Source organism: Thalassophryne amazonica, chromosome 15, assembly GCF_902500255.1.
Source record: "Thalassophryne amazonica chromosome 15, fThaAma1.1, whole genome shotgun sequence".
NCBI classification, from domain to species: Eukaryota; Metazoa; Chordata; class Actinopteri; order Batrachoidiformes; family Batrachoididae; genus Thalassophryne; species Thalassophryne amazonica.
Window position 1 is genome coordinate 21,591,455 of NC_047117.1, and position 21,872 is coordinate 21,613,326.

The 21,872-nt window shown below is 43.6% G+C and overlaps 1 long non-coding RNA gene across 1 annotated transcript; it reads right to left on the reverse strand.

The window, feature by feature from the left end:
- Nucleotides 1-752: 752 nt before the first annotated feature.
- On the reverse strand, nt 753-21,550 carry LOC117526502. Its single transcript, XR_004565310.1, has 3 exons — nt 21,476-21,550; nt 9,147-9,156; nt 753-762 (listed from the first exon to the last, which is right to left on the reverse strand). It is a non-coding gene; the product is annotated as an uncharacterized LOC117526502 (long non-coding RNA).
- Between the last annotated feature and the right edge of the window lie 322 nt (nt 21,551-21,872).

Genomic DNA, 21,872 nt, shown 5'->3' on the forward strand with positions numbered 1-21,872 from the left:
TGGTTCAATGGAGCGAAACCTGCCACCGGGAATGTCTCGGATCCTCGGTTCCGCCTGGTGTGACAGCTAGTGAGGAGGTTAAAGTCCCCCCCCAATCTGACGGCGGTGCCAAGTGAGTACCACGATCTTGCTGATGTTTTCAGCAAAGATCTGGCGCTCACCCTTCCCCTGCATCGTCCGTACGATTGTGCCATTGATTTGATCCCGGGCGTTGAGTACCCGTCCAGCAGGCTGTACAACCTCTCACATCCTGAGCGAGAATCAATGGAGACCTACATCCGGGACTCATTAGCTGCCGGGCTGATCCGGAACTCCACCTCCCCAATGGGTGCTGGTTTATTTTTCGTGGGCAAAAAAGATGGCGGACTCCGTCCATGCATTAATTACAGGGGGCTGAACGAGATCACGGTTCGCAACCGATACCCTCTGCCCCTGTTAGATTCAGTGTTCACGCCCCTGCATGGAGCCCAAATTTTCACCAAACTGGATCTTAGGAATGCTTATCACCTGGTTCGGATCCGGAAGGGAGACGAGTGGAAGACGGCATTTAACACCCCGTTAGGTCACTTTGAGTACCTGGTCATGCCGTTCGGCCTCACCAATGCGCCCGCGACGTTCCAAGCGTTGGTTAATGACGTCTTGCGGGACTTCCTGCATCGGTTTGTCTTCGTATATCTGGACGATATACTCATCTTTTTCCCGGATCCTGAGACTCATGTTCAGCATGTACGTCAGGTCCTGCAGCGGTTGTTGGAGAACCAGCTGTTTGTGAAGGGCGAGAAGTGCGAGTTCCACCGTACTTCTTTGTCCTTCCTGGGGTTTATTATCTCCTCCAACTCCGTCGCCCCTGATCCGGCCAAGGTTGCGGCGGTGAGAGATTGGCCCCAACCAACAAACCGTAGGAAACTACAACAGTTCCTCGGTTTTGCTAATTTTTACTGGAGGTTCATCAAGGGCTATAGTCAGGCGGTTAGTCCCCTGACAGCCCTGACCTCCACTAAAGTCCCCTTCACCTGGTCGGATCGGTGCGAAGCCGCGTTTAGGGAGTTGAAACACCGGTTCTCGACTGCACCAGTTCTGGTGCAGCCCGATCCAAATCGCCAGTTTATAGTTGAAGTGGACGCCTCTGACTCAGGGATAGGAGCCGTGCTATCCCAGAGCGGGGAGTCCGACAAGGTTCTCCACCCCTGTGCCTATTTTTCCCACAGGTGGACCCCGGCTGAAAGGAATTATGATGTCGGCAATTGGGAACTTCTTGCGGTGAAGGAGGCTCTGGAGGAGTGGAGACACCTGTTGGAAGGAGCTTCGGTACCATTCACGGATTTCACAGACCATCGGAACCTGGAGTACATCCAGACCGCCAAGCGTATGAACCCCACGCAAGCCCGCTGGTCACTGTTCTTCGGGCGTTTTGACTTTCGGATCACATACCGCCCCGGGACAAAGAACCAACGGTCTGACGCCCTGTCCCGGGTGCACGAGGAGGAAGTCAGGACTGAGCTGTCAGACCCAACAGAAACCATCATCCCCGAGTCCACTGTCGTGGCCACCCTCACCTGGGACGTGGAGAAGACCGTCGGGAGGCCCTGACATGGAAAACGGACCCAGGGACTGGACCGAAGAGCAAAATGTACGTCCCACCAGAGGCCAGGGCTGCAGTCCTGGACTTCTGTCACGGTTCCAAGCTTTCCTGCCACCCAGGGGTGCGAAGAACCGTGGCAGTTGTCCGGCAGCGCTTCTGGTTGGCGTCTCTGGAAGCCGACGTCCGGGAGTACGTCCAGGCCTGCACCACCTGCGCCAGGGGCAAAGCGGACCACCAGAAGACCCAAGGCTTCCTCCAGCCTCTGCCAGTGCCTCATCACCCCTGGTCTCACATCGGCCTGGACTTCGTCACGGGCCTCCTGCCGTCCCAGGGCAACACCACCATCTTAACGATAGTGGACCGGTTCTCCAAGGCGGCCCACTTCGTGGCCCTCCTGAAGCTCCCAACAGCCCAGGAGACTGCAGACCTCCTGGTCCACCATGTCGTGCATCTGCATGGGATTCCATCAGACATTGTCTCAGATCGTGGTCCTCAGTTCTCCTCCCAGGTCTGGAGGAGTTTCTGCAGGGAACTGGGAGCCACCATAAGTCTCTCGTCCGGGTACCACCCCCAGACGAACAGGCAGGCAGAGCGGACGAATCAGGAATTGGAGCAGGCCCTCCGCTGCGTGACCTCCGCGCACCCGACGGCCTGGAGTGACCATCTGGCCTGGATCGAGTATGCTCATAATAGCCAAGTGTCCTCTGCCACCGGCCTCTCCCCATTCGAGGTATGTTTGGGGTACCAGCCCCCATTATTTCCGCTAGTGGAGGGAGAGGTCAGGGTGCCCTCAGTCCAGGCCCATCTGAGGAGGTGCCATCGGCATTGGGTGTGGCGTACTGCCCGCTCTGCCCTGCTCAAAGCCCGGACAAGGGCTAAGACCCATGCAGACCGCCGGCGTGCCCCGGCCCCTACGTATCAGCCCGGGCAGGCGGTCTGGCTATCTACAAAGGACATCCCCCTGCAGGTGGAATCCCACAAACCTAAGGACAGATTCATAGGACCCTTCACCATCCTGAAAGTCCTCAGTCCTGCCGCAGTGAAGCTAAAGCTGCCAGCTTCACTGCGGATACACCCGGTTTTTCACGTGTCACGACTCAAACCCTGCCACACCTCTCCCCTCTGTGTCCCTGGACCGGTGCCGCCGCCTGCCCGGATCATTGACGGGGAGCCAGCTTGGACTGTGCGCCGGCTCCTGGACGTCCGTTGGAAGGGCCGGGGGTTCCAGTATTTGGTGGACTGGGAGGGGTATGGACTTGAAGAACGCTCCTGGGTGAAGAGGAGCTTCATCCTGGACCCGGCCCTCCTGGCCGACTTCTACCGACGGCACCCGGACAAGCCTGGTCCCGGACAAGCGTTGGGGGGGGGGGGGGGGGGGTCCTGTTGTGTGGGCCGCTGAAGAGGAGGTACTGCTGGCCCACCACCACCAGATGGCGCCCTGCTTGGAATGCGGGCTCCAAGCACGAGAGGGCGTCGGAGCCGCTGGGAGTGACAGCTGTCACTTATCAGTACCAGCTGTCACTCATCACCATCACTATAAAGGCCAGACTGCAACTCCACCTCCTCGCCAAGAAATCAGCTACCGAACAAGGTAACCTTCTCTGCTGTGATTATTATTGTAACTTAACAGTGGTCTGTGTGCAGCCGGGTTCCTGCGAGGTCTATTAAAGCTGGATTGGCGGACAGTGAGAGGACGACAGTCTTCGTCTCTCACTCCATCCAGGAAGGAGACCAACAGGAGCTGCATGGGTGATATTGTATCTGGAGGTGGAGGTTCTCCCTCCCGGAGGAACTACTCAGGGAACAATTACTGGGTGTGTCTTCACACACCCACCATTAACTGTTTCTGTTTCTGCCAGCAGTACCTGGTCTGACAGCTGGAGACGGTGGCCACCTGGGACCCAGGACTTGGCGGCTCCGGTGTTCTGCAGATCTGTTGGCGGTTGAAGCCGTGTGGGATCTGGCTCTTCTCTGGACAGACGTCTTCTATCCTTGAGCCTGCCCACACGTCACCTTGTGTATGATTGACTGTACTCCTCAACTGCAATCGTCTGTATTCCGTTGTGCAATTCACAACATTAAATTGTTACTTTTTGGCTCATCCATTGTCCGTTCATTACCGCCCCCTGTTGTGGGTCCGTGTCACTACACCTTCCCAACACTTAATTTCTTTCAGATGTGCAATGGTGTGCAAAATGTTCAATATCCAAATACAAAATAGAATCAAATGACATCACATTATCTTACAGAAAAATTAAGTTGTAATGAAAATTAAATACTTAAATAATAAATACAATACTTAAATAATCTCCAAAGTGAACATAGAAATCCACAACATAACAGCAATGTGTGTGCATAGCAATGCACACACATTGCACTGGGGGCTATTGCTTTAACTTTGGCCTGCAAACCATTGAGAGCTGAGCTACTTTTCCCCACCTTTTGCACCAAATTAATCTGAGGAGTTGATCTGCCCTGCTGTTTAACTCTAAGTTTTTCTTCGTAAGGAAGACTATCAAATGTCAATCAAAAGGGGATTCAGCCTCAGACAGATCATCCAATCATCATGCAGAAGCTAAGCGTCCGGGCCAGACGAGGCCAGCCCACTGCCCCATAGACCCCCAGACATGCTGAGCGTCCGATGGGCGGGACAAAGCCCAGCATTTATCCAATGACTCGTCTCGTTTCGCTGCATGCTTTGTATCGCTATTGAAGTCTGTAGACGCTCAGCGTCCACACTGTTTAAAGCACTGTCAAGCTGCAGGTTTGATGAGAGGAAAGCCGCGTCGTTACCAGTGATAAGAAGCTGATTCTGAACAAAAGTTGAGTGCGTTGTAGCGCATATTTAGTCAATGACATGTACACACAACAGTATATATTTGATCACTTATTTTTGGACATTTTAGGGGAAGCTGAAAGCACTTTACACTAAATGAATGGAGCATTTCGCAAATAATGACAACAAAAATTGTAATATTGGACATGCAAACCTACCTTTGTCTTGTTGTTTTTTCTCGTCTTCCAACTTCTTTTTTCTTTTCTCCGCTCCAGAGGGATCATTTCATTTCTGAGACATGACTTGCACTCACTTCATTCCTCACGATTAGTCATCGACCACCTGACCCAAGCGGTGCATCTAAATTTGCCCAATGGTGGCAGCAGCCAACAGGAGGCATCAATTAACCTAGTATTGGTATTTTGTCAAAATTAATTTATTTTTTTCGGGTGTAATACAATTTCGTTTAAATTATTCAATATTATTTTAATTTCATGTATATATTTACTTTTTTATCACAACGTCTTGGTGCTCTCGGGGCCCCCTGGTGGCGTGGAGGCCCTAAGCGACCGCGTAGTTGGCGTATGCCTTGGGCCACCTCTGTACATTCGCATCATATAAGTCCAACAGACATTTTTTCCAGCATTGAAAGGGACCCCAGTCCAACGCAGGTTGCTTCCCCAGCCAAGACTGGTATCGCAGACTGAACGGTCCGCCCTACCTCCACTGCACATGCGTCATTTTGGAGTTCTGAGACAGAGTCTCTTCACCCAACCTCACCAACCTCCAGCCTCTCTCTCTCTCTCTCTCTCTCTCTCTCTCTCCAGCCTCTCACCATTTCTGGCTGTGATGTACGTCAAAAACAATGCAGTTGAAGGTGGCTGTGGACAGCTCAGACTCGCTGCAGAAATGATCACATGCTGGTGCTTCATTTTGACTTTGTTTTAAAGCGTCAAGGTCAGCGTTTGCTTAATTTTTCTTTTGTTAGTTTTGGTTTTGTTTCAGTGTTTTATGCCCTCTGCACTCGCAGGCTTTTTGGTGATGGGAGAAGTCCAGCCTCATTCATCCACTTTTTCTTGACGATTTGTGACTTTGGGACTTTTTTCCTTTGTTCAGCTAACACCATGTGCCGTGTGACCGGGCCTCAAGGCTGCAGTCATCCCTGTTGCTTGTGCATCTTTTCCTACCACACGTTTCCCATCCAGTCAGTTTTCCGTGATGCAGCACTCTGTGAACAGAGAGCTCTTTCAGCAGTAACCTTCTGTGGTTTATACCCTCCTTGTGGACCGTGTCAGTGAGTGTCTTCTGGACAGCTCTTAAGTCAGCCATCTTTCCTATGACTATGGTTGTGTGTACTGTACCAGGTTGAGAGACTTGTGGTATTTACAACATACATAGTGAGTTACTCGAGCTTGAAATAAAATCTTCTAATATTTTGAGATACATTTTTTGTACTTTTTTGAGCTATACGCTCTAATTATGAAGATTAAAATAATAATGCTTTTATGTAATATATCTAGAATATATCAAATTTTCACAAAATTTTGAACTTTTTCATGATCTTCTAATTTTGTGAGATGCACCTGTATGTACCTTAAGTTATTCTCATAATAACTTTGAATGTATAGGATTTAATGCTGCTCAGAATATAAGTTTGAAATTAGTGAGAAAACCCTGCATTTAATACTGTGACAACTACAGAAGAATTACAGAAACACACATCTTAGAAGAGGATAATTCATAAGTAACAGAATTACAGTCAGAACAAATTTTTAGTAGAGAGTTAAAATGTGGCCAGATTTTTCTGTCGTTGTTACTCAATATAACTCCATTACAATAGAATTTCTCAAGAGTAAACACTTGGTGTTGGTGGAGATCTGCTCTTTCTGAGCACTGCTCCAGTGATCAATGCAAGCATTCAGTCACACTAGGAATCTGTTTTGTTTAACTGCAGTATTGCTTAATTGTCCTAATGTTCACTGAGGGAGAATTGGCAAAGTGAGAGTAACTCAGTCAGAAAGAAACCGTGACACTGTTCTGCCAGCCGGCACAAAGCTGCAGATCTCTGTCACTCTCACCTAATCAGCTCGACATGAAAGTAGAAAGAGAGCTGGGGGGGGGGACTAAACTTTTTCTGAGTTGTCGAGACGCAAAAAAAAAAAAAAAAAGCTGGTTGCAGTGTTTCAGATTCTGCACATAATTGTGTAAATATGTCATCCAAACAGAGGAAACGCTCTCCTTTTAAAAGCTTGCCTTTTTCATCTCGCGTCCTCGGGAAGGTGTGGGTATCTGCATATTAGCTTTGTGCCCATTCACAAAGCGTGTCAAGTGTTTTGTTTGCTTTTTAATCAAGTTCAATTTCATCTTCATCAGTGCACGGCGTTTCCAGCGTACCTCGCTTCCATGTCTTGGCGAATTAAAATGTCTCTTTTTTTCTTTCTTTTTTTTTTTTGCTGAGGAGCCTTCACCACTGTTCTCATCTGCTCTCTTTTTATTGGACTCCGGCTGTAAGGAGACACGAGGTTTCTGTGGGTAATTGCTGGGTAAATACTTTGCTGAGACACTATGTCAGATCGAGAAAGGTTGCAGTCAGGTTGTTGAGTTGCTTTTGAACAGAAAGGAAAGAAAACAAAGAGTGGATGATGGGTTTTAAGTGCTTTTCTTCCAATTCAACACACAAAACAGAGTTTTTTTTTTTGTTTTGTTTTGTTTTGTTTTCTCTCACTTGCTCTTAAAATAAGTTCAAAGTGGTTTGTGTCATTTTAAGGACTAGGTAATACTACTCTTGGGTTTGAAGATGCTAAGGGCTACAACAATCTGACATTTGACCCCATTGATTTTGGCCAAAGCTGAAATCTTTGTGGTCTTTAGGGTTCTGGTACTTCCTGTCTTACGGTATGGTTATGCATCTTAGACAATAACCAGTGATGTAAGAACTTTGGTACGAGGTCTGAGCTGGAAACCTCAGAGTTTTTGGTTTCAGAACAGGTGATCTGAGTTAGTTCAATTAACCCAGAGGAAAGCATGTGCATAAGGAGATAAAAAAAAAACACACACACATTAATGGAGCACAGATAACAAGATTCACACACATAGCAGGTGCAAAAAACACCAAACCATACCGATGCATAACAGGTGATAAAAGGCTAAATCCTACAATTTCAACTCAGTGGAGTTGATGCTAGTAATGAATGTGTATGCAGAAAATGAGTACATATTTGTACATTAGCAGCAACAAAAGAATGGGAGCTGGCATTGCAGAAAACTACTGACTGAAAGTCAAGGCGTGAGTAAGTAAGTCCCTTCGGCTGCACCCTTGTTTGCACTCGGGGTCGCCACCACAAATCCAAGGTGGATCTGCATGTTGAGTTGGCACAGGTTTTACACTGGATGCCCTTCCTGATGCAACTCCACATTACATGGAGAAATGTGGCAGGGGTGGGATTTGAACCCGGAACCTTCTGCACTGAAACCAAGCACATTAACCACTTGGCCAAGTCAAGGCGTGAGTATTAATTTAAAAATCATGTTTTTCTCAAGCGTGCCACTTTGTCTACATTTGCAAGTTTTTAAAATTTAAAACATATACTCTATGGATTATGGCAGTGTCACTTTTGTTTTGCTTAACTGTCAAGTGCCTCACTAGCATGAAAACACACAACTGTTGTCTTGTTATACCATAGAGATCCAGTGTATATTTGTGAGTGTTATTTGCTGTTGAATTGAAGCAGTGGCTGCTATACTGTAAGACGATAGCATCTAATTTAATTGTGTGGTACTTACTTACCACCCCGTTTTCACGCCAGGGTTGTGCCCCGATGTGCAACTGACAGAATAGATGGACGGATGGGTTTCAGCAAATTGATCAAAGGATGTTGTAGTATATATTTTAATTTATACAGCACACAAGTCAATCAGAAATACAATAAATCAGATTTTGCATCCTTGTTGCAAATTATGTAGAATATAAATATACCTAATATAACAACTGAAGAAACTGGTCTGAACAAAGAGTCAACCCGTAACCTTCCATGATGTGTATATGTGAAAGTGAGAATGGAGCTTAATAGGCTTTGTTATAGCATGGAGAAAATCTGCACTCTACTGACTGAACATCTAGTTTAATTCAGTTTGGTTGTTTCTTGCATTTTTTTCTGTATCTGTAGCAAATGCTAACATTTCAGGCTGGAGCAGTTTTGGAATTACAGTATAACCTTGGATAATTTAACTAGCGCACTGAGGGCCTACTGGGTAGAATGTAGTTTTCACATTATGTCTTTTTACATCCATTTGGGGGCCTCCAGTTGTCGTGTAAATGTCATTTTAAACTTTTCACTCAAGTTTAGGGAAATGGAACGGGGCCGCTTTGATTGTTACCCTCGGCTTTGGTGTGTGCTAACGGCGTGGAGCTTTGGCAGCCATTGTCTTTATAAACTCACAGCTGTGTTAAATGCAGCCATGGCCCAGCTAATGAGGCACGCTTTCAAAAACTCCGTGAGATGATGCTGTCAAACGGGTGACATAAAAACGTTGCCTGTAATCCCCCTGTGAAGGCCCTGGGTGTAAATATGCCAGCTCCACCATTTTCACAGCATTTTAGTCTCAGTTCAAACAGTCGCTCTCCCTCTGCTCCCCCTTCCTGAACGCACAATGACAGCTCTGCAATATTCTCCTCCACATTCCTTGGTTGGCTGTGGCCCATGAAACAACCAGGAACACCGCTCTGTCTCTCTCTTTTTGTTTTATTCTCCTTTGTTTCTGAGGGCTGTGACTTGTGCCACGCTGAACCGAATGTGTGCTGAATTTGGGTGTGATATATGAAAACAAATCCAGTCACGTGCCGTATTAGAGCAACATTCTTATAATGCAGTCACATGTTTGGATGTTCTTTTCAGTGAGAGGCTGACAGAAAGGAAGAAATGCAGTCTGTGTTTCGTGAGAGCTGAACATCACACACAAGGGCGATAAATGTTATCAAAAGTTTTTTTTCTACTTTTTTTTCAAGTACTACAGCTACAAGGTTAGACTGCATACTCAATTCCAATTTTATTATCTGCAAATGTTTTATGTACAAAAAGGAGGAATGACCCTGAGAAATGATGCTCTAATCGCAGGCGGTTCTACGGTGAGGCTTGATGATGATTTCCGTAGCTACAGCAGTTGGTTGCCGTAGCACCAATGAGAAGTTTACCCAGCGATGGTTTTAAAGCTCTGCTTCAGTGAACAGGAATGGATCTACGGCTTTGCCCTAGATCAGCTACTGCCTCTGGTTTAAAATGTACACATTTAAGTATACATGATTACAGAAATTTGGCAGCATGGTGGAGAAGTGGTTAGCACTGTTGCCTCACTGTTGCATAGAAGATCATGGGTTTGAGTCCCACCTGGGGTCTTTCTGTGTGGCGTTTGCGTGGGTTCTCTCCTGGTGCTCCTGTTTGTTCCCACATCTAAAAACTTATGCAAGGTGAATTGGAAACTTTAAATTGACTGTAGGTGTGCATGCGGGTGTAGGCCTAAATGTGTTTGTCTATCTATATGTGTCCCTGTGATAGCCTGGAGTCCTGTCCAGGGCGTGCTCGCCTCATGCCCTATGACTGCTGGGATAGGCTCCACCTAGAGTCCCTTTATACAGAGAGTAGCGACAACTGAGAACATGGTGCCATTTCGGGGCTAATTGTGCTGAACTACTGAACGAACCTTTTATGTTTTCAACGTGTTTTTGTAATCAGTTTGCCACATCCAGGTACAGGTACTATCAAAATAAATATAAACATACTTAAGCTATCAAATTTTACATGAATTTGCAATTCATGATGATTTATTTAATCAATTTAAAGCCTGATTTATGCTTCTGCAATTCTGTAACTCCGTGTCATGATGCCAACGTGCGTGACAGTTTTAAAGTTCTCCATAGCTGGATTATGCTTTATTCTGGACTGATATGACCCTCAACAAGCGTTTCTTTCTACAATCATCACCTCCAAATCAAAGGTAAGCTGTACAATTTCCTCTTTTTCCGACTCCGTGTTGTAAATTAGCAGACTTTTCTGCCAAATGTATGTGATCCCGAAATGTAATCAGTGTGCAAACTGAAAAAAAAAAATTAAAATATGAGAGGAAAGAATGAAAGTAGAAAAGTGTCAAATCACAGCCTTTTGCGCTGTCTGATTTAACAGGTGCACGTCCAGACTGCAGGTCCGACTCTGAGCACAGTGTAAAAATAAACAGTCGGTCTTTTAATCACGGAAATTACTCTGGTCCCACTTTCCTCAAATCTGTGATTGTCAGCGCTGAATTTTAATTTGTACCGCTGATACTGTGCGTCCAGACTGATCAGTCCGGTTACATGTGAGGAGATTTTAATGGAAACCCATTGCGATCGTACAGGACATTTTATCTGTACAATCTGTACATGTTGAAGCCCTTGTTGTGTTTATTTGTGCATCCAAATGCGTAACAACCCATCATTTTCAACAAATAAATAAATAAATAAATAAAATAGAAATAGCTGGATTTACATGCAGATAAGTCAGATTAGTTAACAACAAATACTGTTTTGGCCCCAAGATGGCACCACGGGTCATGTGACCTTTTTTCTCTCGGCTCATCATGTCGCTACTCTCTCAATAAAGGGATTCTAGCTCCACCCTCGACTCCCCCCTGTACCCTTCACTGAAGTAAGCGGATAAAATTTCAGACTGAACTGTTGCTAGCACAATACTCGCTGCCTGGAATCATGGCATTTTTAAAAATATATGTGTCCATGTCCAATATAAAACTTTTACTCCATCAGCAATCCTATTGCTTTTAACTTGGGTAGTAGTGACTGTGGGAATTCAGCCACATAAGGTGTGCAGCCAGGACAGTCTGAGTACTGGTCCAAAGCCAGAAAAATGGGGAGGGTAGAAGTAGGTAGGGCGTTCGGTGTAAATTTTGTCCAATTTAATTTAATTTTAATTTAGCCTTTATTTAACCAGGTTAGTCCCACGGACAATTATTAAGTTTCCAATCCACCGAACCTGCATGTCTTTAGATATGGGACGAAGCCGGAGCACCCAGAGGGAAACCACAACAAACACAGGGAGAACATGCAAACTCCACACAGGAAGGCCATTGTCAGGTTTTGGCCCTGATCTGGGTTATGGTTTTATTTTTTCCACCTTTCTTTTACCCACCGTCTGCCCTGGCCTTGATTTATTAGTGTTTTATTTTTGTCACGTGTTTATTCTCTGTTTTGTTTTGTGTTGCACTTTTGTATCTTTATTACTTTTCTTACGTTAGCCATGATTCAGTCCCATTATTATTTTGTGCAGCCAGTCTGTGTTCATTGTCCCTCATGAGTTTATCACTTGTTTATTTTGTTTTTCTCATTTGTGATATTATCAGTTATGCTGTAGTGTCAGGTTTTGTTTTCTGTTAATCATCTTGTCTGTTTTACTTATAGTTTATTTAGCCACTTTGTTTTCTTAGTCTTAGTCAGTTCCAGTCTAGTTTTGTCTTAGTGTTTAATTTCTTATTGTTATCTTTTCAGTTCTTATGTTTTAACGTAGTGAGAGTCTTTGCCTACTAGTATTGTATTCTGTCCTCGGTTTCTGATTTATCTTTATTCTCAGTTTTTCCTCACTCCATTTAATTGTGTTGTTACTCCATGCCCTTGCACTTGTTCTTGTGTCTTCATCTCTCACTGTGTGTCCTTCTGCATAGTGTTTCCATTCACTCACGCTCTTTGCACTTGCTCACGTGTCTTTGTGTCTTATATCACTCCACTTTCTGTTTCTCCACCTCACTAGCTTACACCTTGCGCTGTCTTTGTCCTCCGGCCACGCCCCCTATCTAGAATGTTCTCCCGCACATGCACCTTGTTATCCAATCACCCAGATGCTTATTTAAACAGTTCTCAGCCACCACTCCCTTGCCAGTTTGTCTTTGCACACTTACCAGCTCTTGTATCAGTCCTGTTTTGTCTTGCCGTGTTTCCGAACCCTGCTCTGTATTTTTGATTGCACCCTTTTTGCCTCAGCCCTGATTATCTGTGTTTGCTCATGCCTTTGGACCTTGCTTGATTATGACTGCGTTTTTGACTAGCCCTGTCTGTACCGTTGCTCCATTGACTCACAACCTGTGTACCGTACCTTGTCCCCGAAATAAAGACTACAACTTCTTTTACTCCTACGCCTGGTCTGGGAGTCTGCATTGTGAGTCCACCCACTTCTGGTGCTATGCATCCTCACAGCTTGTCAGCCACAGGTGGGATTTGATCCCATGACCTTCTCTCAGCCACATGAGGTGTGCAGCCAGTACTTTCTGAGTCCTGTCCCAAGCCCAGATAAATGAGTACGGTTGTGTCAGGAAAGGCATCCCATTTAAAAAAATAAATAAATAAATGCCACAAAAAATATCCAGGTCAGAAATGTAATTTCCAAACGATGAGGAGAACGTGTCCAAAGACAGTCGGAGAAGAGTTAAAATAGAAGAGTAGAAGTGAGAGTCAAGCCTTTGAGAATATTACAAGATTATTCATTTTTAAAGCCCAATTAACTCAACCAATAATTTGCATCACATTTTACAAAAATTGGAGCAACTTTAACTTTTGACCCCTGTTCAAACTGAAGCTGACCTTTGTCACCATTCTTGTCATTTTTACCCCATAAACTATACCTTTTTCGAATATTTATGATCAGACAAATACTGTGTTATACTTTTCAATATGACTGGAGCATTTCTAACTTTTGACCCCTGTGTAATTCTTCATTGACCCCTACTTGGCCGCCATATTGGATTTTCAAGTGGCCAGCACTTTTTTTCTCAAACACTGATTTATGAAGAACATTCATGCCAAATCTGATGCTTGTATCACCAAGTGAACAATTCTGGCCAAAAGTCATACAAGTTAGTCATCAGAAGAGTTGAACTTAATGCATGCCAAGTTTTATTGAAATGGCATTTCTCCTTCTTGGTGAGCCTTAGAACTTTACAGCTTACCCTTGTACTTATCTGCTCCACTATGGAGAGGGAGACAGCTAGGAAGGTGCTGGGTGTGACATCTGAACAGTGGAAGGAAGACAAAGAGGTAGAAGTTGTTCAACAAAGTATAAGGAGAAAGGACTGGGATAGTTAGAGAGATGAAGAAAGTAGACAAGAGTACAAGGAGATCTGGTGTCAGGTGAAAAGAGAAGTGTCAAAGGATAAGGAAAAGGCATATAGCGAGCTGTACAAGAAGTTAAACAGTAAGGAAGGAGAAAACGTCTGAGCTGGAAAAGATGTGCAGCAGGTTAGGGTGATAAAAGATACAGATGTTAATGTGCTCACAAGTGAGGAGAGTGTGTTGAGAAGGTGGAGGGAATATTTGGAGGATCTGATGAATGACGAAAATGAGAGAAAAGGCTGGATGATGTGGAGAGAGTAAATTAGGAAGTACAAGAGATTACTAAAGATGTAGTGTGAACAGCTATGAAGAGGATGAAGAGTGGAAAGGCCAACATGACATGACAAAGGTCAACATGACATTCCAGTGGAGTCATGAAAATGAATACAAGCAATGCCAAAGAAGTTTCTGACCAGATTGTTTAATAACATCTTGGGAAAGTGAGAGGATGCCTGCAGAGTGGAGACAAAGTGTGCGGGTTCCGATTTTTAATAACAAGGGTGACGTGTAGAGCTGCAGTAACTACAGAGGCATAAAGTTGATCAGCCACAACATGAAGTTTTGGGAAAGAGTACTGGAAGCTAGGCTTAGATAAGGGGTAAAGATCCGTGAACAGCAGTATTGTTTTATGTTTATTAAGAGCACTACAGATGCAATGCTTGCTCTGAGAGTACTGATGGAGAAGGCCAGAAGGAGTTGCACTGTGGTTGAAAAATTCTGGTGTTTTTAAGCAGAGTTCTTTTGTCATGCGTTGAAGATGACAGACAGGTTGGTCAAAAACGGTTGGACACAAATGCAAGGTTCAAACAAGCAGCTCTGGATAGTAAAAGGCTTTACTGGTGTGGATAGCAGAGGTCGGTACACGAGTAGAAAGTCCAAAAAAAACCAGCAGTACAAAAAAACATCAGGCTGTAGGCGTGGTCAAGGAGAGGCGCATCAATCTGGCGAGGAACTACTGCACCCAGTGAGCCTTATATAACCCAGGTGATGAGCAGCAAATCAGGAACAGGTGTGCGTGGAAAGCACCAGAACCAGGGCATGGCCAGAGAGAGAAAGAGAGAGGCCCACCACCAAGAACAGACAGAGACAAACAAGAGAGATAGAGACAGACAGACCCAAGCAGAAAAAGCCAGAGAAAAAGAGAAAGAATACACAGAAAAACAATCAGTAAAAATTAAAATAACAAAACAGACCAAAAATTAAAACAGTAAACAAGACACAAATTCAAACCCTGACAGAAGAGGCATTTTATTGTGACTTTATCACAGTCCCCTTGTGATATTCAATGTTATGGACACAAAAAAGGAAAAATCATGACCGGAAGGGCTACAACTTTACCAAAAGTACAAAACACACACACACACACACACACACACACACACACACACACACACACACACACACACACACACACACACACACACACACACACACACACACACACACACACACACACACACACACAACCATAGCATGTGCCAAGATACTGATAAACAAAAGGTAAAATTGAGTTTTCTGTACATTTAGCTCCATGCAAGTATATTTAATAAATAAATCACCTTTCAGTCTCAAGATCTTCATCAGGGCAATGCAGTCCTCACAAACTAAAACATATTCATATGTGAGCAAGAGCATTAATGCAACCAAGTACAATCGGCAGGATAAGTTACACCTGTGCTAAGTTGTTAATGCTTAGTTGGGAGTTACTGTTTAATAACCATTTTGTAGTTCTCTCTGTGCAAACTGAACGCAGGAAAAAACTTCCCACACTTAAAAAGATTGTTATTCTCTGAAATTGGCTTTAAAACTGTTTCAAATTAAAGACAGCAAAAAAATTGCTATTTACATGTTATGCACACCTGTGTCTGTGGGGTTGGGCCACTCCTCATACAGAAATCCATAGTGTGGCTTCTCGTTTAAAGGCTGCATGTTTTGTGTGGTCCCTCTTTTGCCTCCCTTTCGTCTCTCTGCAGGGAGCTGAGCTGACAGGCCTGTCTGATAGATGTGTTGGGGAGCGGCTCATCAGCGATTGTTTTCTTTGCTAGCATTCAGTGACTTCAGGTGTAGTCTTAGTTGTCCCTCCTACTGCAGAGATTCATTGAATTTTCCTTAAAGGGGTCATATTGCGTGTGTCTCTCTGTGTGTGTGTGTGTGTGTGTGTGTGTGTGTGTGTGTGTGTGTGTGTGTGTGTGTGTGTGTGTGTGTGTGTGTGTGTGTGTGTGTGTGTGTGTGTGTGTGTGTGTGTGTCTCTATATATATATATGTAAAGCAGAGTAATTAAGGTCACCTGAGATCATGTGATGAATTTTAAGTGATTTTATGTGATTTGATGCACCATTGTCAAGATCGCAGACACATTACTGTTCATGCCCTGGTTACACTAGGATTGGGGCCAATCCAATTCCGGATCGGTATCGGGTTCCGATAATTTGCGGATCAGAATTTCTCGCGGTGCCTGCTCTCTGATCTGTTTACTGCTGAGCGAGAGGAGGGGGAGGGGGTAGGTTTCTGAGCTGAAGCTGAGCTGTTTCTTCTGCGCACCACAGCTGAGAGTTTTAAGCCACCGGTAACGGCAAATTTCCGCCCAGCTCTCAGGTTCAAATGGCCTGTGCCGCCGAGCATGGATTTTCTGAAATATGAACTGAATTGTTTCTGAAAATCAGCCGCTTCAATGTCCCGAGGCTGTGAAACACTTTAACAGCAGCTCAGAGGTGAGGAGGACAGCAGAACAGAGATTCACTTTCTCTCTGCTGAACGGGAAAAACTCCACCAAAATCCTTCAGTGTTTACCCAGAGTTACTCATGTGAACACTGCCTAAGTCTTGGCTGGTCTCCATTGTGATCTGGTATTTGCATTTACACCAAGCTTGCATTTCGACTGAATTGTGCGAGTGAAAAATATGTTAATATCCACGATCATTGATGCGACCCCATGCAGAGTCAAGTGAGAGTCTATTACGACCCATAGAATCAAGTTCAGAGAGAGTTGAGACGTGAGAGTTTATTAAGACCGATTATAAGACCATGTATCTGTTAACGGGTCGCACAACTTGTGCGAGTGTTTAAACAGTTCAACACGCTCACATACCTGTTGGAGACTGATGGGGAGTAATGGAGAGTGATGGCGACCAAGAGGGATTTTTTTCCAACCATGGAGACCCCATTGTGTCCAGTGGGGGAGTGGGTGAGAGTGACTGCGAGCAGAGGCCATTTTTCAATCACAACTCGGTCGTGGACTTGGTGTAAACAGGGTGTAAGAGAGGTGCCCCTGCAGGGAGAGAATACTTGTATTAATACGTGCGTATTTATTTGTGCTATAATTGTACTGTCTATTTGTCTGTCTGTCTTTCTGTCTGTCAAACCAAATCAGCTCACTCAGGTATGTTTAGCTATTGCACAGCCGGCAACAATGGAATGTACATGATTTGGCTCATTATATGCAATTACTGCAGGGAGAAAATGAAAGTGTACACAATACTTTGGATGTAACACATGGATGTAATAAAATGTTGTTGAAGGATGGTTGTTGGGTTGCTTTTTCTTCCTCATTCTTTCCCATAGAAGAGCAGTAGCTCAATGGGAGCAGGACTTGGGGTACCAATATGTAGACCTGGGTTTGATTCCTCGTCATGTTAGCTGTCTGTGTCCTTTGACAAGCCTTTTCATCTATATTGTGTCAGTCCACTCAGCTGTAAATGGGTACCAGCCTTGGCTGGGGAAGTAACCTGCATTGGACCTGGCAACATATCCAGGAGAAGTCAGTAAGTAATGGTAGGCTTAGCTCATTCACTGTGAAAACAAACCTCTTTGTGTCATTCCAAAAATTTGCTGGCTGGTTCTCCATACAGCACCCTCTCATTTAGCTCAACGTGGATTTTTGCATTGTTGTCCAGAATCAGTCGACTAGAAATAACAGCACCTAAGGCATTAGTTCACCAGCAGCAAATCAGCAGAGGAGCACAGAAGTTACTAAAATGGTTGTCGGCAGCTATCCCTGTACTTCACTAACAGACCAAGAATTTAGATATAGTGAGGATGAGACCTGTTCTATTGTTACTAACACAAATTAACAGGAGAGGAAGCATAATTCAATACTACAGAGATATGCTAACCATACGACAGGGAGAACAGATACGTCTTTAATGTAGACTTGAATGACCCCAGAGAATCTGACCATTTTATCTCCACAGGCAGATTGTTCCATAGAACAAGTGCATGATAAGAGGCCTGCTGACCTCTTTATAATCTTAGGAACACATAGTAATCCTGCGTTCTAAGAATACAAAACACGGGCTTGTACTTAAGGTTTAATTAGGTTGGCTAGGTAGCGGGGCACTAGTCTGTGAATGATTTTCTAAGTTCATAACGAAGCCTTAAAATCAGACATCACAGGTACAGTGAATAGAGGCCAAAATCGGGGTGACATGGTCAAACTTTCTGGTACTCATTTTATTATAATCTATAATAACATATAACTTAGAAGCTGGACACCTCTAATTTTCATGTATTTGGTGAGTGCCATTTTGTGCTATATTATACAAATAGTGAATATTTATGAATGAAATGGTAAGAATATTTCATTTGGTGAAACATGGACTTTTCCATTCAACTCGGCTGCGCTTTGTTGAATGGAACATTTCATCTTTCAACGAATAAAATATTCTTTCCATTACACGAATGAAAAAAAAAATCATTATTTGTTTTATATAATGCCTGACAATCCTGACAATGTAGTCTGTATGTGATGTACATCTTCATATACAGACTGCCGTCTGCTTTCCTCATTCCAGCGAAAAATCACAACAGAAATTTTTTGAGCTCTTCATCCGACACAGTGCTTGTATTTCAGCTAGAGATGTCCCAGTGAATACTGCAATACTGCACCCAGACTGCTTACGGTGTACTGGACCAACAGTAAGCTTGTTTAAATTGTCTGTCACCAAAACAAACCCCACCATGTTTGTTTTTAAGCTAACACAAAAGTATAGTACCAAAATTGCATGGTAAATAGAACCAAAATTGTACTGTAAATGGAACACAATGGCAAATGGTACAAATGATCCATATCACATGAAATACAAACCACCAATCAAATGAGAAGGATCTGTTTAGGTGATGGTCTAATTGTCAAACATTGGGCTTGAGACCAGAGGATCCTTGGTTCAAATCCCAACCTGACAGGAAAATCACTAAGGGCCCTTGGGCAAGGTCCTTAATCCCCTAGTTGCTCCCGGTGTGTAGTGAGCACCTTGTATGGCAGCACCCTGACATTTGGGTGGATGTGAGGCATCATTGTAAAGGGCTTTGAGCGTCTGATGCAGATGAAAAGCGCTATATAAATGCAGTCCATTTACCATTTATATAATATATAATATGCCAATAGTTAGTTTTATTCTTTTTGTCAGGACGGGTGGCTGCCTGGCACCCGTAGTGGCTGGACCCGCAATGCAGACTCCCAGACTAGGTTTAGGTATAAGAGGAAACATGGTCTTTATTACAGGCTCTGGTATGGTACACGTGATCAAGCAGCGGAGCAGAAGTACAATCAGGATTAGGCAGAGACGCAGTCATGGTCGAGTAGGGGTCTGAGGCACGAGCAAACACAGACATCCAGGATGAGGCTAGAGGCATTGTCGAGGAACATAGAGCAATAAAGAGTACATGGTTAGGCAAAAACAGGACTGTGAACAAGAGGCTGGAATGTGTACGAAAGACAACAAACTGGCAGGGGAGTGATGGCTGGGAGGTGTTTAAATAAGGCAGGAGTTAACTAGGTGCACGTGAGAAACAATCTAAAAAAGGACATGAAAACACAAAGCAGACAGAATCAAGGTGTGAGCCGAGTACACAGGAGCTGGTGAAGCGACATGAAGACACAATGGCAGGTGCAGGGTGTGGGGTGAACACAAACAAATGGGAATAAGAACAAACTGAGAAAACAGAATGTAAGGACAGACTATGTACAGTAGTGTTCAGAATAATAGTAGTGCTATGTGACTAAAAAGATTAATCCAGGTTTTGAGTATATTTCTTATTGTTACATGGGAAACAAGGTACCAGTAGATTCTCACAAATCCAGCAAGACTAAGCATTCATGATATGCACACTCTTAAGGCTATGAAATTGGGCTATTATTTAAAAAAGTAGAAAAGGGGGTGTTCACAATAATAGTAGTGTGGCATTCAGTCAGTGAGTTCGTCAATTTTGTGGCACAAACAGGTGTGAATCAGGTGTCCCCTATGTAAGGATGAAGCCAGCACCTGTTGAACATGCTTTTCTCTTTGAAAGCCTGAGGAAAATGGGACTTTCAAGACATTGTTCAGAAGAACAGCGTTGTTTGATTAAAAAGTCGAATGGAGAGGGAAAACTACGCAGGCACAAAAAATTATAGGCTGTTCATCTACAATGATCTCCAATGCTTTAAAATGGACAAAAAAAACAGGAACACGTGGAAGAAAATGGAAAACAACCATCAAAATGATAGAAGAATAACCAGAATGGCAATGGCTCACCCATTGATCAGCTCCAGGATGATCAAAGACAGTCTGGAGTTACCTGTAAATGCTGTGACAGTTAGAAGGCACCTGTGTGAAGCTAATTTATTTGCAAGAATCCCCCGCAAAGTCCCTCTGTTAAATAAAAGACGTGCAGAAGAGGTTACAATTTTCCAAAGAACACATCAACTAGCATGGCAGATGAGAGTAAAATTGTTCTTTTTGGGTCCAAGGGCCGCAGACAGTTTGTGAGACGACCCCCAAACTCTGAATTCAAGCCACAGTTCACAGTGAAGACAGTGAAGCATGATGGTGCAAGCATCATGATATGGGCATGTTTCTCCTACTATGGTGTTGGGCATATATATATCACATACCAGGTATCATGGATCAGTTTGGATATGTCAAAATACTTGAAGAGGTCATGTTGCCTTATGCTGAAGAGGACATGCCCTTGAAATGGGTGTTTCAACAAGACAATGACCCCAAGCACACTAGTAAACCAGCAAAATCTTGGTTCCAAACCAACAAAATTAATGCCTCGCAGATGTGAAGAAATCATGAAAAACTGTGGTTTTACAACTAAATACTAGTTTAGTGATTCACAGGATTGCTAAAAAAGCAGTTTGAAAATAACAGTTTTGAGTTTGTAGCGTCAACAGCAGATGCTACTATTATTGTGAACACCCCCTTTTCTACTTTTTTTTTTAACTAATAGCCCAATTTCATAGCCTTAAGAGTGTGCATATCATGAATGCTTGGTCTTGTTGGATTTGTGAGAATCTACTGAATCTACTGGTACCTTGTTTCCCATGTAACAATAAGAAATATAGTCAAAACCTGGATTAATCTTTTTAGTCACATAGCACTACTATTATTCTGAACACTACTGTATAACTATGAACATAGCATGACCATGAGACTAAACAGTGAAGCAAGAGAAAATAAGTACAAAAGAAAAAAAAAATGAGAAGTGATCCGAGAATAAATGAAAAATAAATATTTAATCAAAGCTCAACTGGAACTGACTAAGAACTGAAGAACACAACCTGATGACAAAACAAACAAAGATCAATAATCAACAGAAAACAAAACCCGGTACTACAGCATAACTGATAACGTAAATGAGAAAATGAGATAAACAAAATAAACGTGATAAACTAATAATCAACAATGAACACACAAACTGACAGAACAAAACTAGAATGGAACTGAATAATGGCTGCAGTATGAAAAGTGACAAAGCAAAATAGAACAGATAATAAACACATGATGAAAATAAACAACTACTGTAATACCTCAAAGCTGGAGCAAATGGTGAGCAAAAGAAAGGGGAAGAAATAGGATCAAAGCCCTGATCAGGGCCAAATTGAGACACTGTTAATGGGTTTGCAACTAGTCTGCTCTGCGTAAGCCTGATCCCATCAGATCTCAGAAGCTAAGCAGTGTGGAGCCTGGTTAGTCCTTGGATGATGGACCTCTTCCAGGTAAAACTGGAGTTGCGTCAGGAAGGGCATCCAGCGTGAAACGTGTGCCAAATACCAAGGCGGATCAAAACGGGACCAACCGAAAGGACAACAACAACATTGTTATAATTTAATTTGATCGTGTTAATTTATACTGCTTTTAATTATGTACTTTGAATTCCACAATTTAGTTCTAAAAAGTGCTATAGTTTTTGCAGTATTAAAAACTTATTTTATACAATATGGCTTCTTTGTGCAGCAACAAATCATTGAGTTTACTTTTCCATCAAGCTACATGATCTTCGGTCACTAATTTGACTTTTCAAAATTTCATTCGATCATGATGTGCTGCTGTGTGTAACTGGTGGATAGTCTGTAGTTCAGCTGCTGTGCCGCTAATGAAATTTAT